General features: G+C 39.9%; 1 protein-coding gene across 13 annotated transcripts in view; it reads right to left on the bottom strand.

Annotated features, from left to right (window-relative positions):
• camta1b (calmodulin binding transcription activator 1b) overlaps positions 1-19,251 on the bottom strand; it is a 324,903-nt gene that overhangs the window by 134,733 nt on the left and 170,919 nt on the right. The gene's annotated exons all lie outside the window — the stretch shown is intronic.

Below are 19,251 nucleotides of genomic sequence, written 5' to 3'. Positions count from 1 at the left end.
TGTTAATCAGAGTTTTTGTCCTAACTAGCCGCCACGGCGACACGCGATGATTCTATTTTAGAAACAGTTTCTATTTTTCTGTGACGTTGCGGATGGAACAACAACACAGTGTATGGCAATGATAATCTAAGGTACTGTTTTTACGTGCTTTATTTAATGTTAAAAGCATCTAATGTGAGTTTGAATATCATTTTGTGTGTCTTCTATAGCAGTACTGAAAGCAACAATTCACAATTCGTAAAAGTATCGCCATCACTCTACGATGCATATTGTAACATTTTTGCATCGCGAAATATCGTACTGCTATATATCGTTACACCCCTAATGTTTAATTATGTTAAAATGGAGCGATATTGCCGGGAGCTTGCTGAGAGAGCCCGCCCACATGCTCTAACTGGCTGTGATTTTTGATTGACATTATCACATCTCATTGTCGCATCGCGTCTGGTTAGGACACGGTGTAAGGTTACAAAAGATTCCCATTTCAAATAAATGCTGTTTCCACAAAAATTATTAAGCAACACAACTGTTTTCAACGCTGATAATAAGAAATGTTACTTGAGCATCAAATCAGCATATTAGAATGATTTTTGAAGGATCATGTGACACTGAAGACTGGAGTAATGATGCTGAAAATTCAGCTTTGATCACAGGAATAAATTACATTTTAATATATATTAAAATAGAAAAAGATTTGAATCCAAAAACCTAACAAAGTTTAAACGCTTTCTCATACAAGGACGGTGCAGGACACAAAACAAAACAAAACAAAACAAAACAAAACAAAACAAAACAAAACAAAACAAAACAAAACAAAACAAAACAAAACAAAACAAAACAAAACAAAACAAAACAAAACAAAACAAAACAAAACAAAACAAAATAAAATAAATAAAAATTACACAAGTTTAAAAAAAAGTTTCTATTCTTTATTAAACAACATTAACACTACAGAGGCTTACTTGCAAAAAGGATCAATATAGATTGTGCCGACCACAATGTGTTTGCACTGTGAATTATTGACTGCTAAGATTAATGTTATTTAAAACAAAAAATAATATTTATTAAAATATATTAAAATTAAATACAGTTAAACTATTTTATAATATATAACATAAATAAAAACCTGTGCCTCATACTCTAGGACTGTGTGTAGTGACTTAGGTGGTCCATGGGTGGGTCCAGGTCACCTGCAACAGTCTGACACTTTACTTTCACACTACCACCAGAACTATAACTTGTCGTACCTACACGTCGTAAATCAAGCATGAAATTGTGTGCAGGTGGGCACCACAGGTGGGAGAGCAGTTCCGGCGCGGAGAGCGCCGCGTGGGGCCTCTCCGGCGGAGGACGCGGCCAAATCCGCTGAATGTCTCATTGCGTTTACAGCTGTCACAGCCACGCAGCTGGGTGAGACACAAGCCCAAAGACAAGAGGCTCTTTCACTGGAGGCAGTAGTTAAACTTTCCCTCTCTTTGTCTCTCAGCTCCTCTTCTATGAAAGAGTGTGTGTGTGTCGCCGCGGGCCAATAAAGCACCTTTTTTGGTCCCGCCGTGTCAGATTTACGCCCCTCGTTAAGCCAATGACACCTTCCACCCGTGTCAGCCCGTCAGAATGGCACGGTGCCCGTCTCATAGGGGGCGACATGCTATTAAGATTACGCCTCATTAGTGAAGATGAGGCGGCTGTTGATGAAAGCCACGAAAAAGGTTGCGAGACGTGCAGACGCTCAGCTGGCTTTGTCCAAACAAACAGCATGTTCCATACGACTCTCCTCTAGACGTAGCAATAATTTGTTTGTGACTTCCGGACACCTGTTACCCACAATTCAAAGGCTATTTGTGTCTCAGGCGATAATGGGGAATCCTGTGGAGACGGAGGCAGATTCTGGAGTGTTCTTCTGCCTACATCTCACACACCTGGTGGAGCCACACACACACACCTGCGTCGTACGGTATAGATGCTGCTACTGTCTAGTTCTGCTAAACTAATGCATTTGCCCTTGAGAAAAAGTTGTTCGCACCAGTGGAGTCTCTTGGGTGTGTGTGTTTGAGGGGTGTGTCTGAATACTGTGAGAGAAAATGTTTCAAATAAACTCATTAGCATGGCTAGATGAGGTTGAAGACGAGCAGAATAAGGAAGTGACCACAATGTGTGTGTGTGTGTGTGTGTGTTTACTGCTCTGTTTATGAGATGGAGAGTTACATACTACTGAAGCAGAGGGATAAGAATAGCATACTTACTATAAACTAGAGATATAATAATAGTATGTATACTGTGAACAGTACCATGCATACTAGGACTTTGTTAGTGAAAAATGTGCAGTATTCAGAAGAGGTTCTCACTGTGCACAACTTTACCTTCCACTGCAGTGTGACAAGTGGCTGAGTAACAAAATAAAAGTCTTTTAAAAAAGTCCCCCTGTGGTGAAAATCAAGTTTTTAATGTTGTTTTTATGTCTATGTGGTGTTTTTAATATGATTTAGGACAAACCATTTGCAAATTCATAAGTCAACACCATTGCTGAGTATTTTCTCTTTAAAACTGCAGTGATCTAAAGACGTGGTTTGAAATCACTGGTGTTTCTGACGTCACAAACTACCTTGTAACCAATCACGTCATCGTGCCGGCGGGCTTTAGCATATCATTAACTATAATCGCTCTGAAGCAAGGAACCTCTTTTGTTGATATGAAAAATCGGGTAGATTTAGCGATATAGCGAGTGTATGATGTATAGTACGATGTTAATATTAACTATATTTGTGCTGTGAATTAATCTACATTAGCAAGACATTATTAGCCCTTTGATAACATAGTCAAGCCAAAGGCTAATCATATTATTTACCGTCACGTGTCCGACGTTGTAAAGAGCGATACCATTGTGCAGCGTTTACATCAGTAAGTTGACCGAGTGGATCTCTGAGCTTGTGCGAGTGAGTGGAGGCGGGGCTAATTAGCATATTCATAGATCCATGTATACTAAATGAAGCAAGGGTGTAGAGTTACATTCAAGTTATTTTAAGGCATGAATTTTTTTTTTTATGTCATTTTGGTGATCAAAGATACGTTTTAAGGGATACAATTATTGACTACAGAGGGACTTTAAAAGAAAAAATGAAAAATCTAAAAACCAGAAGAAAACATTTAACATGAGTTGACACCAGTGCAAAATACTACTGTTAGAAATGTGTATTGATGCATAAATATTTTACATAAAAGTACTGTAAATAAATAAAGATCAAGGAATTCACCTGTTATGAACACAGATTGTCAGAATTTCCTTTATCCTACTAAACAGCATATCACTTGAAGCCAGACTTCCAACTTAAAAACTCTAGGAAAATCTAAAATCTAGGAATGTGTATAATACTGTGGTCAGTGATTAACTACTAGCTAAGTGTTAAGATCGCTTCACTAGCTTTAACACAATCTACTCCTCGTGGATTTCATATGTGATTGGTTATTCTCAGCAACCCTTTGCACGTTTGCCGGTGGAATATGTTTGCGCTGTATGATTGAGTATTATAAAGCAGAGCAGTAGGGGTGTCATATATTATTTGGCACTGGAGTGCATGCAACAACCCCAGACATGAGAATACCTAGGGATTTGTCTAACGCAAGTGTGCCTTTACCTGTGGATGGGATTATCTCTGCTGCAGGTGAGTGGATTCAGGTATAGCCATTATGCTTACTGTCAGTGACAGAGGCTTTTATTAGATGGGAAGGGTTGGCACTCACGTCCTACTGTGAGATAAAAGTTCAGCACGGGTCATTAATAGTAGATTTCTGCATATGAATTTAATGTATGGGCCTTACATATGCATATATATATATATATATATATATATATATATATATATATATATATATATATTATAAAAAAAAATATATATATATATATATTTTATGTATATATGCATGTACGGTATATATGCATATGTATATATTTGCATTTTATATATATATGCATGTACGGTATATATGCATATGTAAGGCCCATACATTAAATTCAAATATATGCATAAATGTGAATATATATGCATAAATGTGATGGTAAAGCTGAATTTTAAACAGCCATTACACCAGTTTTCACCCACATGATTCTTCAGAAATCATTTCTTATTCTCAATGTTGTAAATACTTTTGCTGCTTAATATTTAGTGGAATATATAGTCATCATTTACCATTCTCATATTGTTATAATAGATATGACCATCTTATCATTTTTCTTATCAGTCGACTTTTTGCAAAAATTAATAATTATATATATATATATATATAAACTTTAGAATCAAACAAACTGTTTTCACTACTGTACCTTTAACACTTTTATATGAGCCTATATGTAAATGTGAAGGCAATTCAGTGAAGCTAAAACACAGAGAACACCTCTAGTGGAGATCCATCTTCCTTTCCTCAGGATCTCAATGAGTTAATGAGAGAAGGAGAAAGGAACTTTCTGGCAAACTTTCTCTGCATGCTGTCGTCCATTGAAGCTGGATGTGATTCAGAAACATCTCTCTCTCTCTCTGGTCTCTGAACACATTTCTATTCCACCTGTGTGAGGTCTCGCAGATAGAGTCACAGAAGCAGAAACCATTGTAATTACTCTTTAATTTATTGACTAATGGCCTCAGCCTCCCCTGACAGCAGCAATTGTTCTAATGTCCTGGCCACCACGACACTGCTCAAGTCCTCTTTGGGCAGCGTAACTAAAATAATTTATCATTACAAGCACATTAAATTGAAACATATAGACCATAACTGCTGTAATTTATATTATTTTGTCTGTGTGTTTTTCATTCTCTGGTTCTTCCGGCCAAAAAGTGGCTGATTGCTCACCCGGGTGGAGCTGGACGCATCCGTACACCCCGGGCTTCAGGGCGGATGACATGGATGAATGCTGCTTGAGAATTTACAGGAATTTTAGGACGTGCCAAAATGTGTCTGGAAGGCTGCACTGCATTGATATTTCTTCATCCACACAATTTTCACAATTAATTCCATCATTTTGTTTCATAATTAATGATTTTCCATCTTCTCTCTGCCACTCAGAATTAAACAGCCTGTTTTCACCTGTATGTTACATAGAGCTAAATGCCAAAACTACAGTCTCAAACTTTCAGCTCCAACTGTTTCTGAAGATAATTTCCGTAGTAGGTGTGCTAATTTTGGGCCAGATTTGCCAGTTGAGCCAAATACATTTTTGGTCTTTATAAACTTTATAATCTTTACTTTCTTAAGAAGTAAGGTTTAAGAATCTCCTACTCACATTGTGCTGTTCTTTTAAGAGTTAGTTTACCCAAAAATGAAACTTCTGTCATTCGTTGTGTCGAATTTCATTTCGCAGTGGGACATAAATAAAGATGCACCACCATTCAAAAGTTTGGGATAAGTATGTTTTTGGAGAAGAAATTGATCATTTCATTTAGCAAAGATGTATTAAATTGATCAAAAGTAACAGTAAAGAAATGTATAGTCTTACAAAAGATTTCTATTTCAAATAAATGCTGTTCTTTCTATTTATCGAATCCTAAAAACACAAAATGATTAAGTAGCACTGTTTTCAACAATGTTTCTTATGCATCAAACGCGAAGGATCATGTGACACTGAAGACTGGAGTAACGATGCTGAAAATAATCACAGGAATAAATCACACTTTAAAATACATTCAAATAGAAAAGTTACTTTAAATCGCAATATTTCACAATATTTTTGATCAAATAAATGCAGCCTTGAAGAGACTTCTTTCAAAAATCTTACAGATCTCAAACTATTTCCAGCATATTTGGCCATAAATGCCACGTTTTTAAAACGAATGTGAAGTTAAAAGATGTTTAACTTTTAAAAGCACGTCTCGAGGCACCTGCATTCTGTTCCGTTCTGTTGCATCTTGCTGATTTTTAATGCAACAATGAATTTTGTGCAAACAGCATTCAAAATCTGACTGCGCTGATATCCTCTGCAATTTTACAATCTTGCAAACACAAGAAACGCATTCTCTCAATCGCTTTCAGTTCACAAAACATCATGTAGGTTAATCATTTTGAACATATGCATATGACTTTTCTTTATCGTACTGTGAGCTGGTGGAAATTAAAGGCAGCTTTAGCGATAACAGCCCGCTGTGTTTGGAGACACTGTGTGCGTAAATCAAGGACGACCGACAGTCGAGTTCATTCAGCCTAACGTCTCTGAACAAGACAAACAATTCTCAGCATCCCCGCTTCTCTCTCTTTTTTACAGGCGTTCTATATCCCTCAGCTTCTGTCTTTTTTCGCTCTCTGCCCCCCGATTTGTGGAGCTGATCGATAGAGTGATGCAGACGTTGCCGCTGAGGATGACAGAAGTGGCTCGTCCCCAGAGAGGAACAATAAGGACGAGTGCATCCCCCACCCTGAGTGTTTGCTGGAGCTACAAATACGCCAAACATTATTTCAGCACGATTCTATCTGTGTTTGTGCGATATCGGGTGTGTGTTCGTGGAAATATGCACATAAACACAACCCTTAAGAGAGAAAAGAAAGATGCAATGTCTTTGTGAGCAATAATTCAAATCTCTGAATGTTGCCACATGCTGCTGGTACGTCACGTCCTATAAAGATATTGCTGCAGAATAAAAAAGCTAGGCAAACTAAGTCTTTGAATGCACTTTGAAAAGCACTTTCAAGCTACATAAAGTTTAACATGAGCTCTACAGCTGCCAAGCCTCAAGGTTTTTCGCTATGCTGAAACTTTGAATGGAGCACAGGAGATGCGAAGAGTGAGAGAGAGAAAGAAGAGGGGTTGAGACCGAAACAAACACAGACAGAATGGGCTGTGAAAGTTGAAGAGAGACCGAGTCCAGGTCTGGTCATCTAAGAAAGACACATCCATAAGGCTCACAATTTATTTCACAATCCTCAGGTCAAACTTATTGTGCCCTTGAGCAATACTTCATGCTCACTGCAGGGGGCAGCCAAACACTGAATCTCTCTACATCCCCTTCATAAGCATCTGATATTGCTCAATTCTAGCCACAACTATAAAGTACATCTGCAGCTTTCAAATGGGGTCTGTATGATTAAAAACACACCACCTATCAAACATAACCACAAAGACTATCAAAAATCAGTACTGGCAATTACTTCTTTTTTTCCCCTCCCAGACTAGTGCCTTCAGTCAAAAAGGAAGCTTTTGCATTGTGATTTAAGAGAGAAAATATTTAGCTTAGTTTATTTTTAGCAGCTGCCTTATCCATAGCAACGTATAAATGAGAATAATACAAGCAGAAGGTAGACAACAATGCAAGTAGTGCTACCATAACACATCTGAACTGAGTGCTGGATTAGTAACACAAGGCAGAAACTGATGGGAGGAATTAAGATAGAATCGAACTCAGACTAGCTGTATGAGCACCACAGTATAGATGTTTTAAAGGATTAGTTCACTTCAGAATGAAAATTTCATGATAATTTACTCAGCCCCATGTCATGCAAGATGTTTGTCTTTCTTTCCTCAGTCAAAAAGAAATTAAGGTTTTTGAGGAAAAGATTCCAAGATTTTTTTCCAAACAGTGGACTTCAAAGAGCTCTACATGATCCCAGCTGAGGAATAAGGGTCTTATCTAGCGAAACGATCAGTCATTTTCTAGAAAAAATAAAAATGATACACATTTAACCACAAATGCTCATCTTGCACTGCTCTGTGATGAGCCACGCATTACGTAATCATGTTGGAAAGGTCACAAGTGACGTAGGTGGATGTACCGATCCAGTGTTTACAAAGCAAACGTGCAAAGACTAAGTCAAACGGCCTTTATAAAAAAGGTAAAACAACGATGTTGGACGATTTTTACGTTGGAGGAGAAAATGAGATGGAGTTTTTCACCCTACCGCGGTACAACGCGCGACCTTTCCAACGTGATTACGTAATGCGTGGCGCATCGCAGAGCTAGTGCAAGATAAAAAAGTATATAATTTTTATTATTTTTTTTAGAAAATGACCGATCGTTTAGCTAGCCTCTTATTCCTCGTCTGGGATCATGTAGAGCTCTTTGAAGCTGCACTAAAATTGACATTTGGACCTTCAACCCATTGACGTCTACTATATGGAGAAAAATCCTGGAATGTTTTCCTCAAAAACCTTAATTACTTTTCAACCGAAGAAAGAAAAACATAAACATCTTGGATGACATGGCGGTGAGTAAATTGTCAGGAAATTTTAATTCTGAAGTGAACTAATCCTTTAAGTACATGCACATAGGTTGTGCATCCCATCGGATCGGCAGTGACCCCTCCTCCCTCCTGCAGCTGGCTGTGTTGATGGATGTGAAGCATATGGCGTACGGTACGTAACTCTGCGTGTGCAGGGTGGAGCGGGCCGAGACGAACAGCTCAGCAGAGGGCATGAAATGTGCTGGACGTGAACTGAATGAGAGAGCTCATCTTCTCTCCTCTAACCTGCGGAGTCGCCCTCTCCATCTCCTGCTCACTAAACCCATCTATTTTCTTCTCCTCACACTGATTACTGCTTCTGCCTACAACTATGAGTACCCTTTTCTACGTAATATCATAAATTTAAAAAAAAAGGAGGAGATTTTGCTTTTTTTTCAGCTAAATGAGTTGCAAATCAATGCAAATCTCCCTCTCTAGTCCACGCAGACTATGTATTGAAACTAAACTACAAAACTCCTTGAAATCATAACAGTACAATAAGCATGTCAACAAGTTTTGGGTCAGCAAGATTATTATTTTTTTTACAAAATTGATCAAAAGTGACACTAAAGACATCTACAATGTCACAAAAGAATTCTATTTCATATAAACACTGTACTTTTTACATTTCTATTTGAGAATTCTGAAAAAATGCATTACAGTATCCACAAAAAACATTAAGCAGCACTGTTTTTAACATTGATAATAACAAGAAATGTTTCTTGTGCAGAAATCAGCATTTTAGAATGATTTAGAATGCAAAAAGGTTAGCCAATCTTAACAGAAGTAATGTACAAGTCTGTAAATGGTACAATATCATGAGGAATCAAGGTCCAAAAAGAGTATTGAGTATTGAAACCAAGCTCCAAAAAGGGTTAGCAGAGCAAAGATGTTGATTTCACATGGGAAGGGGGTGTTTCTTAAAATGCAAAGCAACAAAATAAATAAATAATTTATTCTAAAGGTCAGAGAGAGAGTTGAAACTGGTCATGAAAAAAACAAAAAACAATACTGGTTTTCATGCAAAAACAAACAAAAAAAACTTTACTAACATTTTAAGTAGACCTCAGGGTAAATAAAATGGCCAAAAAACTAGAACTGTCTTTAAGGCCAAACAGAAAATGTGCCAATTTTATAATAAGGGTTGGAGAGAGGGTGGGGAAAAAAAAGCATTTTAAAATAAATAAAATAGTAAAATAAAAACAAAGAAAATGTGGTAAGATTTTCTTATTTTGTTCCTTCATACTCTTTTTTTCTGCCCTCATTATCTCTCTCTTTTTTTGTCTCCTGTGCCTTCATCTCTTCCTTTCCTGCTCTCCTCTCATTCTCCTGGTTCTGGCAGGCAGGAGTCATGATGGCAGCTCCAGAGAGAGCCGTGTGTGACTAGCAGAGCAGCAGGTGAAGGGGATGTGGGACACTGTGTGTGTGTGGTTCTGGAGCGCACAGCTGGGCACATGTGGGAATGTGTCTGCTTGTCAAACATCGTTAACACTTCCTGGCTAGAGGACGCTCTTCTTTTTGCTTATTTCTTCTGGTTTTTGAAGGAGAAGTCGTCGAGCTGGTGTCTTTGGGGTGATGACCGAAGACAAAGAACGACAAAACTGGAGCTCCGCTGCTGCAAGGCACCCTGGGAGCAGGAGGGCTGCAGCTGTGAGCGCAACCACAGCCGCTGTGAAAGTGTGCGACCCAGCGTGGGGTCGCCCGCAGCAGCATGTGTGCTGAGACAGCAGATGAGAGAGAGAGAGACCATATGATCCCATCATACCCTCCTGCAGAGAGGCCCGTAGAGAACACAAACACACTCCCTCTCTGTTCTCTGGCTTGCACTGAAGCCATTCAAGTGATGCTGGTTTTACACATTGCCTTTTGCGTTACTAAACTCCAGTACTCAAGAGGGCGATATAGTGTCCTGTGCCATTAAACTAGATGTGTTACTGACAGTAGGTACAACGCCAAAAATCACTTTTAATTGGTTTTCTATCTAAAGTTCCTTAAAAAAATGATACAGTTGCTTGTGAAACAAGACTGCACAAGACATTGAGACTTGTTTTCAACATGTATCTCACTTTTTTAACGTGCATGTATTTTGTCTTACTGCACTGGTAGATTTTTTTCACATGTTTTAAGTATAAAAAAAGTTTAAAACAACAAAAAAATGAAGAGAAAAAAAAAAAAAAAAAAAATAGTGCGCGTAGACATTTAAAAAATTAAAACTGGCTCCAGAACTGGGAAATCAGGAAGAGGAAGTTATTTAACTGCAATTCAAAGAAAATTTAATTCAACACAGACAATGCATTCTGGCAAATGTCATGCTATTCCATCCATTCATCCATCCATCCATCCCTCTCTCTCTCTCTCTCCATCCATCCCTCTCTCCATCCATCCATCACTCTCTCTCTCCATCCATTTATCCATCCAGCCCTCTCTCTATCCATCCATCCATCCCTCTCCATCCATCCATCCATCCATCCCTCTCCATTCATCCATCCATCCACCAATCCATCCATCTCTCCATCCACCAATCTATCATCCATCCATCCATCCATCCCTCTCTCCATCCATCCATCCATCCATCCATCCATCCATCCCTCTCTCTCCATCTCTCCATCCATCCATCCATCCATCCATCCCTCTCTCTCTCCATCCATCCCTCTCCATTCATCCATCCATCCATCCATCCATCCCTCTCTCTCTCCATCCATCCATCCCTCTATCTCCATCCATGCATCCCTCTCCATCCATCCATCCAGCCCTCTCTCTATCCATCCATCCATCCCTCTCCATCCATCCATCCATCCATCCCTCTCCATTCATCCATCCATCCACCAATCCATCCATCTCTCCATCCACCAATCTATCATCCATCCATCCATCTCTCCATCCATCCATCCCTCTCTCCATCCATCCATCCATCCATCCATCCATCCATCCATCCCTCTCTCTCCATCTCTCCATCCATCCATCCATCCATCCATCCATCCATCCCTCTCTCTCTCCATCCATCCCTCTCCATTCATCCATCCATCCATCCATCCATCCCTCTCTCTCTCCATCCATCCATCCCTCTCTCTCCATCCATGCATCCCTCTCCATCCATCCATCTCTCTCCATCTATCATCCATCCATCTATCCCTCTCTGCATCCATCCATCCATCCATCCATCCCTCCATCCATCCATCCATCCATCCCAGTACAATGAATTATTCATTTTAATTCTTCTTCATTGCATATAAATTTAAAATGCTATTCTTCATGGTTTTCTACTTTAATTCAAATTCAGTTTCTAATTGAATTGCAATCTAAAAACCAATTCAATTTATTTAGGAGAATGTATGCAGTGTTGCTTATCTATAAATATTTAGATATCAGGATAAAAAAAAAAAATTCATTAAAAACAGGATTTTTTTGTATAAGCATGTCAAGATTCTTTTCAAACTGTTACACTGTCATGACACTTGATGACTTGAAAAACAAAACAAAAAAATCACTGTAGAACTAACCCTAAACCAAACCAAACCAAACCTTAATCCTATCACTATAGTAAGTACATATAGTTATTTAATATTACTCAGTATTCAATGTATAATTACAGTGTAACAAAGACATCTTAAATAAAGTGTAACCCAAAGTTGCAGTAATTGCTGTTATAGCACCCCTTGTGGAAACTGAAAATGCATCACGTTATCATTTACTGACAGATTTCTTACCGCAACGACACATGGAATTAAGCTAGAAACATTTGCATATTGTATATCTTAAAACACAGTATTAATTTTTGAGTGAACTGTGGTTTTAAAATGCCTGAAAAAGTAAAAACGAGCCTTTCCATTTTCCTCCCCAATGCCCTTCTCTCCTCAATGTGAGCAGCAGTCTAATCATTCTCTCTGCGTTCGTCTCACACACACTCTCGCTGAGGGCGGTTTGTGGCAGACGAGCGGTCAGCACCTTTAAAACACACCGGTGCTGATATGATTCATCTCTCTCCTGAGGGTTTCACAGAGCGGCGCCTCACTTTTCCATGATCACGGAGGCGGGTTCCACCTGCTTACTGATGCTCATCTCCACCAATAGGAGTGCGAGGCCTTCTCCAGACGCTGCTATTAGAACGAAGCATCATAATCGCCGTCTCCCACCCGTACGAGAATCTGACTCGCGCTGCAATCAAAGCCGGAGTAGAAGAGAGAGATTACGAGGAAGATGTGATCAAAGCACGCGGGGAGCTCTCAGCGGCAGACTTGGTAAAAGCCGATTTACCTGTTTATTTGTTTACCCTGATCCCTGCTGGAGATTTAATGTGCTCCGGAGCCCAAATCTGCTGCAGGAGGATAATGGGGTCTGTGCAGTTGCTGGCCGGGATGGGTGGATACGTGCATGGGTTTCGCGGAGTTGAGAAGGGAAGAGATGTAGACGAGAACTGAAGCTTAGTGGAGATAACGGAACCCACGGTGGGTTTGCAACACACCGCTCAAGGCATTACACCACAGTGTGGATGAGAAGTACGCTTTCCAGAGAGGATATTGTGCACAAATTCAGGGCCTGAAAGTGTTGTAGGCATTTAGAGGCGTAAACTGCAACCTAAAAACCTGAAAGATACCAAGAATATTCCAGCGGCAGGAGGAGGATAAAACAAAACCACATGTTCAGTTAAATTCAACATGAAACTGCATTTTAGTTCAGCAATATGATGGATTGAGACAAAATGTTATCCATCTGAAATAGATGGATCATGAAAAGTGCATGTCTCTACCAGAGTTTCAGTCAAATCTCATCCTGAAACATCACCAACACATCTATCTATCTATCTATCTATCTATCTATCTATCTATCTATCTATCTATCTATCTATCTGTCTGTCTGTCTGTCTGAGTAATGCACAACTCCGGCCAACACCTAGTAAGTGAAACCTAAGTGGATTAGGTGACATCGACTGCAAAGTTAAGATGTTTAAGAGGCTGAGCAGGTTTTTTTCAGATTTACTACAATGTAAATGGCTGCAGAATATGCCTCTTAAGACACCACAAAATCCAACAGCACTCCTTGGATATTATAAGTAAAACTGCTGCACTATTTTGAAAAATAAACTTTGGAGGCGGGTTCATTTGTTTGTGAGAGTCTATTGTACTGTATATGATCGTATGTGGTTTTACAACATAAACGGTGCTTAGATTGCATATGGACGCTTGTCATGGGCATTATACCCAAGTATACCCAAGGATTGGATTCATCTCGCGATGAAGGTATGAAGTCCCGTTTTGATTTTGCGTGTTGTCATGTGCACTCCCGACACAAAAGACAATATTACTTTTGCTGGAGCATCTATATCATAAAACAAACACCATAGATTGACAATAAACCCTGAAAACATTCTAATTATAGAGAATTTGTTATCATTCTCAATATTTTTAGACAGTATGTTCTAAATAGTAAATGTATACCATGGTAAACAAAGTGACGTCAATCCCGAGGTCGCCTCAAGAGGTTGAAGACATTGTTTAAAACAAAAAAATTGTGACTGAATTGTGTACAATAAGACCAGAAATGTAAACAGGTTGATTTTGAACATGGATCAAACACTGCTAGTAATACAACCTCGTTTCCAAACCCCTCAACTCTGCTTTAAACTGTCAACACACACAAACAGTAAGTGAGCGGTCAGCCCAGCTCCTCTCAGCATGCATCACGCTGATCTAAATGACATGAAGTGGATGAAATCAGAGACTGTAAATCATGCTTAATGATGCCTGCGGGCGGTAGCCTTAGGGGGAGGCCTAACACACACACACACACACACACACACACACACGGTTCTCACATGCATGCATACAAAGATAGCAAGAGAGAGGAAAGGACGTGTTTTATTTTGCCCTCGCCCACAACTAAAACAAAGAACAGGAAGTGTTTGACAGATGACGCCATCTTCAACCTCCTTTCAACCCGAGACGATCAAGGCCTTGAATTCAGTCCATCTCAAGTGATCTGAAATGCTTTCTTCTGCATATGTAATATCATCTTTCTGATGGCTTCAACACTCACATTTTAGCTGCAGTTCGTTAGTAGTGCTTACCAATTACTTCAACTAATTAACGACCAAAGGAGCTTCATGTGTGCATAAATAATGCGCTGCTGTCGTCATCAGCGCTCCGTCTCCGTACTCCCGGCAGTCCAACGCTTTAAATCATTGAAAAGAAAGTGGGCTGAAGGGGAGGAGGATATGAGACACCACAGAAATGGGTAACGAGAGGGTTTCAATATCAATGAGAAGCCCAGACGGAACCTGCTGACTTTTTTCACATTTTATGTTCTGATTTGTAAATGATTAGCATTCATATTCTACAGCGAGTTCTGTGTGGGCAAGGATGAGACAAAAAAGGGGATCTGCTGATTTTCAGATCACTTTCATCGTAGCCAAAGCAACCCAATCACCATTAAAGGAGGAACAGACAGAATTTCCTCTGTTTAGCAGAGAGACTGGTACCTGACATACAAATGAAAATGTTCACCAGCAAGTCATTCATTTTTAAAGAGAGTTTGCCAAATATCAACAGGAGTGCAGACAGTGAAGCTCTTGTGTTCCACACAAGACACAACAGTCACGTCGGAAACTTGCGAGCAACCATCAGTATAGCACAATGGTGACAATGTGCTGAATGCACACAAATATCTGCTTGTATATTCATTGAGTTCTGAGCAATAGAATTATTAGTGGTGCTCATGACCATTACAGTACATGTGCTCATATTTAGTGTTAGTGATCTGAACAAATGTTGCTAAATTTCAGTGCATAACTGGTTCTGCAACATTTGTGAGAGGTGAGGTGTGCTGTTATTTAACTAAGTGATCAGACTGACGATTTGCAATTTAATTGCTGCCGGTGTGAACACACTTTTAGAGACAACATATGGGCCACTAATCCCTGCCCATTTCCTGGGACCCCTGCTTCATGCTAAGTGCCATTCTGTTCCACTTATTATATTTCTATGGTTTTGTACTGTGACATGACTCTTATTCATTCCTCTATGAATAGAGAGACAGGAAATGGAGCCGTTTACATTTCTGTCTGGCCCAGTCGGTGGGAGGCTGAATTTCTCCTCCCCGTCTATTGATTTCAGCTGTTTCCATGTTATACTGATGTTAACTGTAGCAAGAGATGTTATGCTCTAATTTAAGGCTGCTTCACAAATACTAACATTTTAGCTTTAGTCTTAAAGTGCCCTTATTAGCCTATGCTATTTTAAAGGTTCCTAATATAGTTTTGGAGGTCTCCTACAATAGGTTTACATGCATCCAAGGTCAAAAACTGGTAACTGGTATATAATTGTGGCTGCACAGCGGCAGTTACCATCGTTTATTACTGTATTCACGGAGACAAGAGCCATCGCTATTTTCATCTTTAAACACTTGCAGTCTGTATAATTCATAAACACAACTTCATTCTTTATAAATCTCTCCAACAGTGTGTAGTGTTAGCTTTAGCCACGGAGCACTATCAAACTCATTCAGAATCAAATGTAAACATCCAAATAAATACCATACTTGCGCGATTAGACATGCTGCATGACGAATACTTTGTAAAGATCCATTTTGAGGGTTATATTAGCTGTGTGAACTTTGTTTATGCTGTTTAAGGCGAGCACGAGCTCCGGGGGCGGGGAGCACGAGAATTTAAAGGGGCCGCAGCCTGAATCGGCTCATTTATAATGATGCCCCAAAATAGGCAGTTAAAAAAATGAATAAAAAAAAAAATATACGGGGTATTTTGAGCTGAAACTTCACAGACACATTCAGGGGACACCTTAGACTTATATTACATCTTTTGAAAAGACGTTCTACGGCACCTTTAAAGCATCAAGCTTTATTTTGGCGGAAGGCCTTAAAGCTTGCTGTCAACAGCTGGTTTATAAAGACTTTTCCTTACAGGTTTGGAACGATGATTGTTGCATATTATAAGCACCCTAAAATACAACCTGTGCACTAAATCTTATCTTGATAGCTTTGTGTGAGAAACAAGTCATTAATCTCTGAAAATCACACTCAGCAGCTGTGTTCTCCATTCACATTCATTGTAAGGAAAAGAGAAGCTTGTACAGTCTGCTTTAAATATCTCCTTTTGTGTTCTATGGAAGAACAAGACATGAGGGTGAGTAAAACGATGGCAGAGTTTTCATTTTTTTGTGGGCAAGAAAGAGAGAGAGACCGAAAGAGACGAGTTGGAAGTGCTTTCGTAATGGGCTGCCCAGCTCGTCTCTTATGTGTGTGTGATTTACTTTGTCAGCAGACACTGTGGCACTAGGTGGTGTACTGATCCACAACACTCTCTCCGCTTCCTCTTTCCATCTCTCCCTCACTCTCTCTGGAATGTGGAGGCGAATGTAATCACAAAAATGTGTTTGATTAAATGGAGTGGATGCCCCTGACAGTCAAGTCTGGAGACAGACGGAGGGATGCAGCCTCCACCAGAGCAGGAAGAACGGCAGACTGGGGAAATCACTCGTCTCTTTTAGAAAGCACCAGATAATTTCTGTGTTTTCCCCCCTCGGATCACATCACAACAACCTCTCCCACCACACTTACCCATCGCCTCCTTCCCTGCATACGATCATCCTCTTCTGCTCATTCTCAGTCGTGCCAGCATCATCGCAGGAGTTCTCGCTAGCAGCAGGAAGTACAGAAAATCACAGGCTGTCGCCAAAGACTCATAAAGTGCTGCGTCAAACGAGGTCAGCAATTAATTACCTTAAATTAAAAAGCCCCTCAGCGTGGCGATGGAAAAGACCCCTGCGCCCGTCAACAGCTCCATCTGAGAGAACTGACGGCGGGACGGGAAAGGCCTCGCGGAGCCCGTGGAGGGGTGAGGAACGGGGGACCGGCGGGAGAAGGTTGATTCGGAGAGATCGCGGGTGCTGATTAATGAAACATGGCCGCTGCCTACTGAGAGAGAACATTCTGATCTTGTTGATTGAACGTCGAGTAGCAAACACTAAGGGCTACGCTGACATGCTGCTCATTCGCAGGATTACAGGAGAGTGCTGTCTTTTTGTCGAGGCACAAAATACTGCCAGTGTTGAATGTACTCATATGTGACGCTGAACAGAAGATCCTGCCTTGCATTCAGTTCGGACTATTATGTTATTGTTGCGCATACAGAATGCAGGTTTGAAGTGAGATGCGGAACAGTGGAATAAAAACCAAACAAAACAAATAAACATGCAAGGTCAAAAAATGCATTTTTTTTTTTTTTTTAGTTCAACTTGAAGCCACAAAAATATTAAACAGCAAAAACTGCTTTCAACATTGATAATAATAAGAACTATTATTAATATTTGAATACAATTAATAAATGATAATAGTTAAGCACCAAATAAGCATATTAGAATGGTTTCTGAAGGATCATGTGAGACTGAAGTATCACAGAAATATATTTACTAGTAACTAGGGTTGTGCAGTATACCGGTACTGGGAAAATTTGTTATATATTTTAGTTAAAACAGAACAATATCATGATTTTGATCATTTATTATAGCTTGTCAAATTTGCCCCTATTTGGGTGTGAGCAAAAACACACAGTTTTTGTGTATGTCCCTTTCAATGCAAATGAGCTGCTGCTCCCCGCCCCCTTTCCAGAAGAGGGCGGAGCTTTAACAGCTCAACAACAACAAAGCTGGAGAATCTCACGCAGCCAAAATGAGGATTGTCAGTAACGGTGTTCAGCCTTACATTGTTCAAACCGGAGTCGACACTGATGGAGAGACTCAGGAAGAAGTTACATCTTTTAGAACATTTCTGAATGATTAGTGGATAAATGTATGTAGTTGCTGTGGAGTTGATTCAAATTACACGCTAAAGAGGATGTTTTGTTTTATACATTTTTGCAATATTACTTGAAACTGTGTTTACTAACTGATAAAAGACTATTTATTTGGTGCACTGAAAGTAATAATATTAATATACATCATCTGTGCACAAGGTAGGGCCTTAAAAACATCAGCCAATCGTTTACGCGATTGGCCCTCTGGCTTGTCAATCACTGCCGTGACGTTCCTTGTGAGAGACGAGCACGGCTGCGATCTCCAGTAACTTTCCACACACCACAGGCGTTGCATGCAATGTTTTTGTCAGGAGACAGGAGTAACAACTGCAGATTATGAGTTACCTGCGGTGAGTCCGACATAATGAATCCACTAACAGGACACAGCGAATGCCGGTGGTAAACACTTGTGTTCCAATACTCGTGCACGAGTTTTGGGAGGCGTTCCTTTGAAATGAGCTGTGAAGGAGGGGGGCTGTTCTTACGCATGCGCTCACTTCAAAAACTCAGTCTTTGGATTCTCAGTCGACGAAAAAATCCTCTCTATCACCTTTAAGCACAAAAGCTGTGAAAAGGAACTCAATGTGGAATGCGCAAGCTCTTTGAGAGGCGGGTTTATGTGTTGCACGCAAAGAAAATGTCTCTCAAAGAGTGTGCAAGTACTGCTAAATGATATAAAATCGCTTGAACGCGGGGAAGTGACTATCCTGAAACACGAGCGAAAGTGTTGTATCGCAGTGCAAGCTCACTTTTAGTGCAGATGCGATGTCATTTGCATCCAGAAGCCATTTGCTCGTTTTGAGAGAGGAAAGACGCGGCACAGCTGATTCACTCACGCTGTTTGTGAAATTACTTCTCTCAAAAAACTCATTTGATGTGATAGTCTGTGTTGATTAATTTACTAATAAATGTTTGTGGTATTTCCTGCATTATAAACGTGAAACCCTTGGGAATGAGTAAAATTACGCGCAATACTCGCAATCCCACGGCAAAATTCAGACCCTGTATTTAATACTGATACTACGGTATTAGATTGTGGTACTGTACCGAAGACAAAATTGTGGTATTGAGCCAATAAGAACGTGGATTATACAAGCTTTTTGAGCAAATTGTACTGTGTGAACATTATCCTTTTGTTGGCCTGTGTTGACTCAGGGTCAAGCGTGAGGTGATAAAGGTCAGTGTGCTGACTGATTGCAGCGATGGCTCGGGCTTTACTCACTGGAGGACGCCGAGGTCATACACAGTTC

This window comes from Megalobrama amblycephala, linkage group LG21 (genome assembly GCF_018812025.1).
Source record: "Megalobrama amblycephala isolate DHTTF-2021 linkage group LG21, ASM1881202v1, whole genome shotgun sequence".
NCBI classification, from domain to species: domain Eukaryota; kingdom Metazoa; phylum Chordata; class Actinopteri; order Cypriniformes; family Xenocyprididae; genus Megalobrama; species Megalobrama amblycephala.
This window is presented reverse-complemented; position numbering and strand designations above follow the sequence as displayed.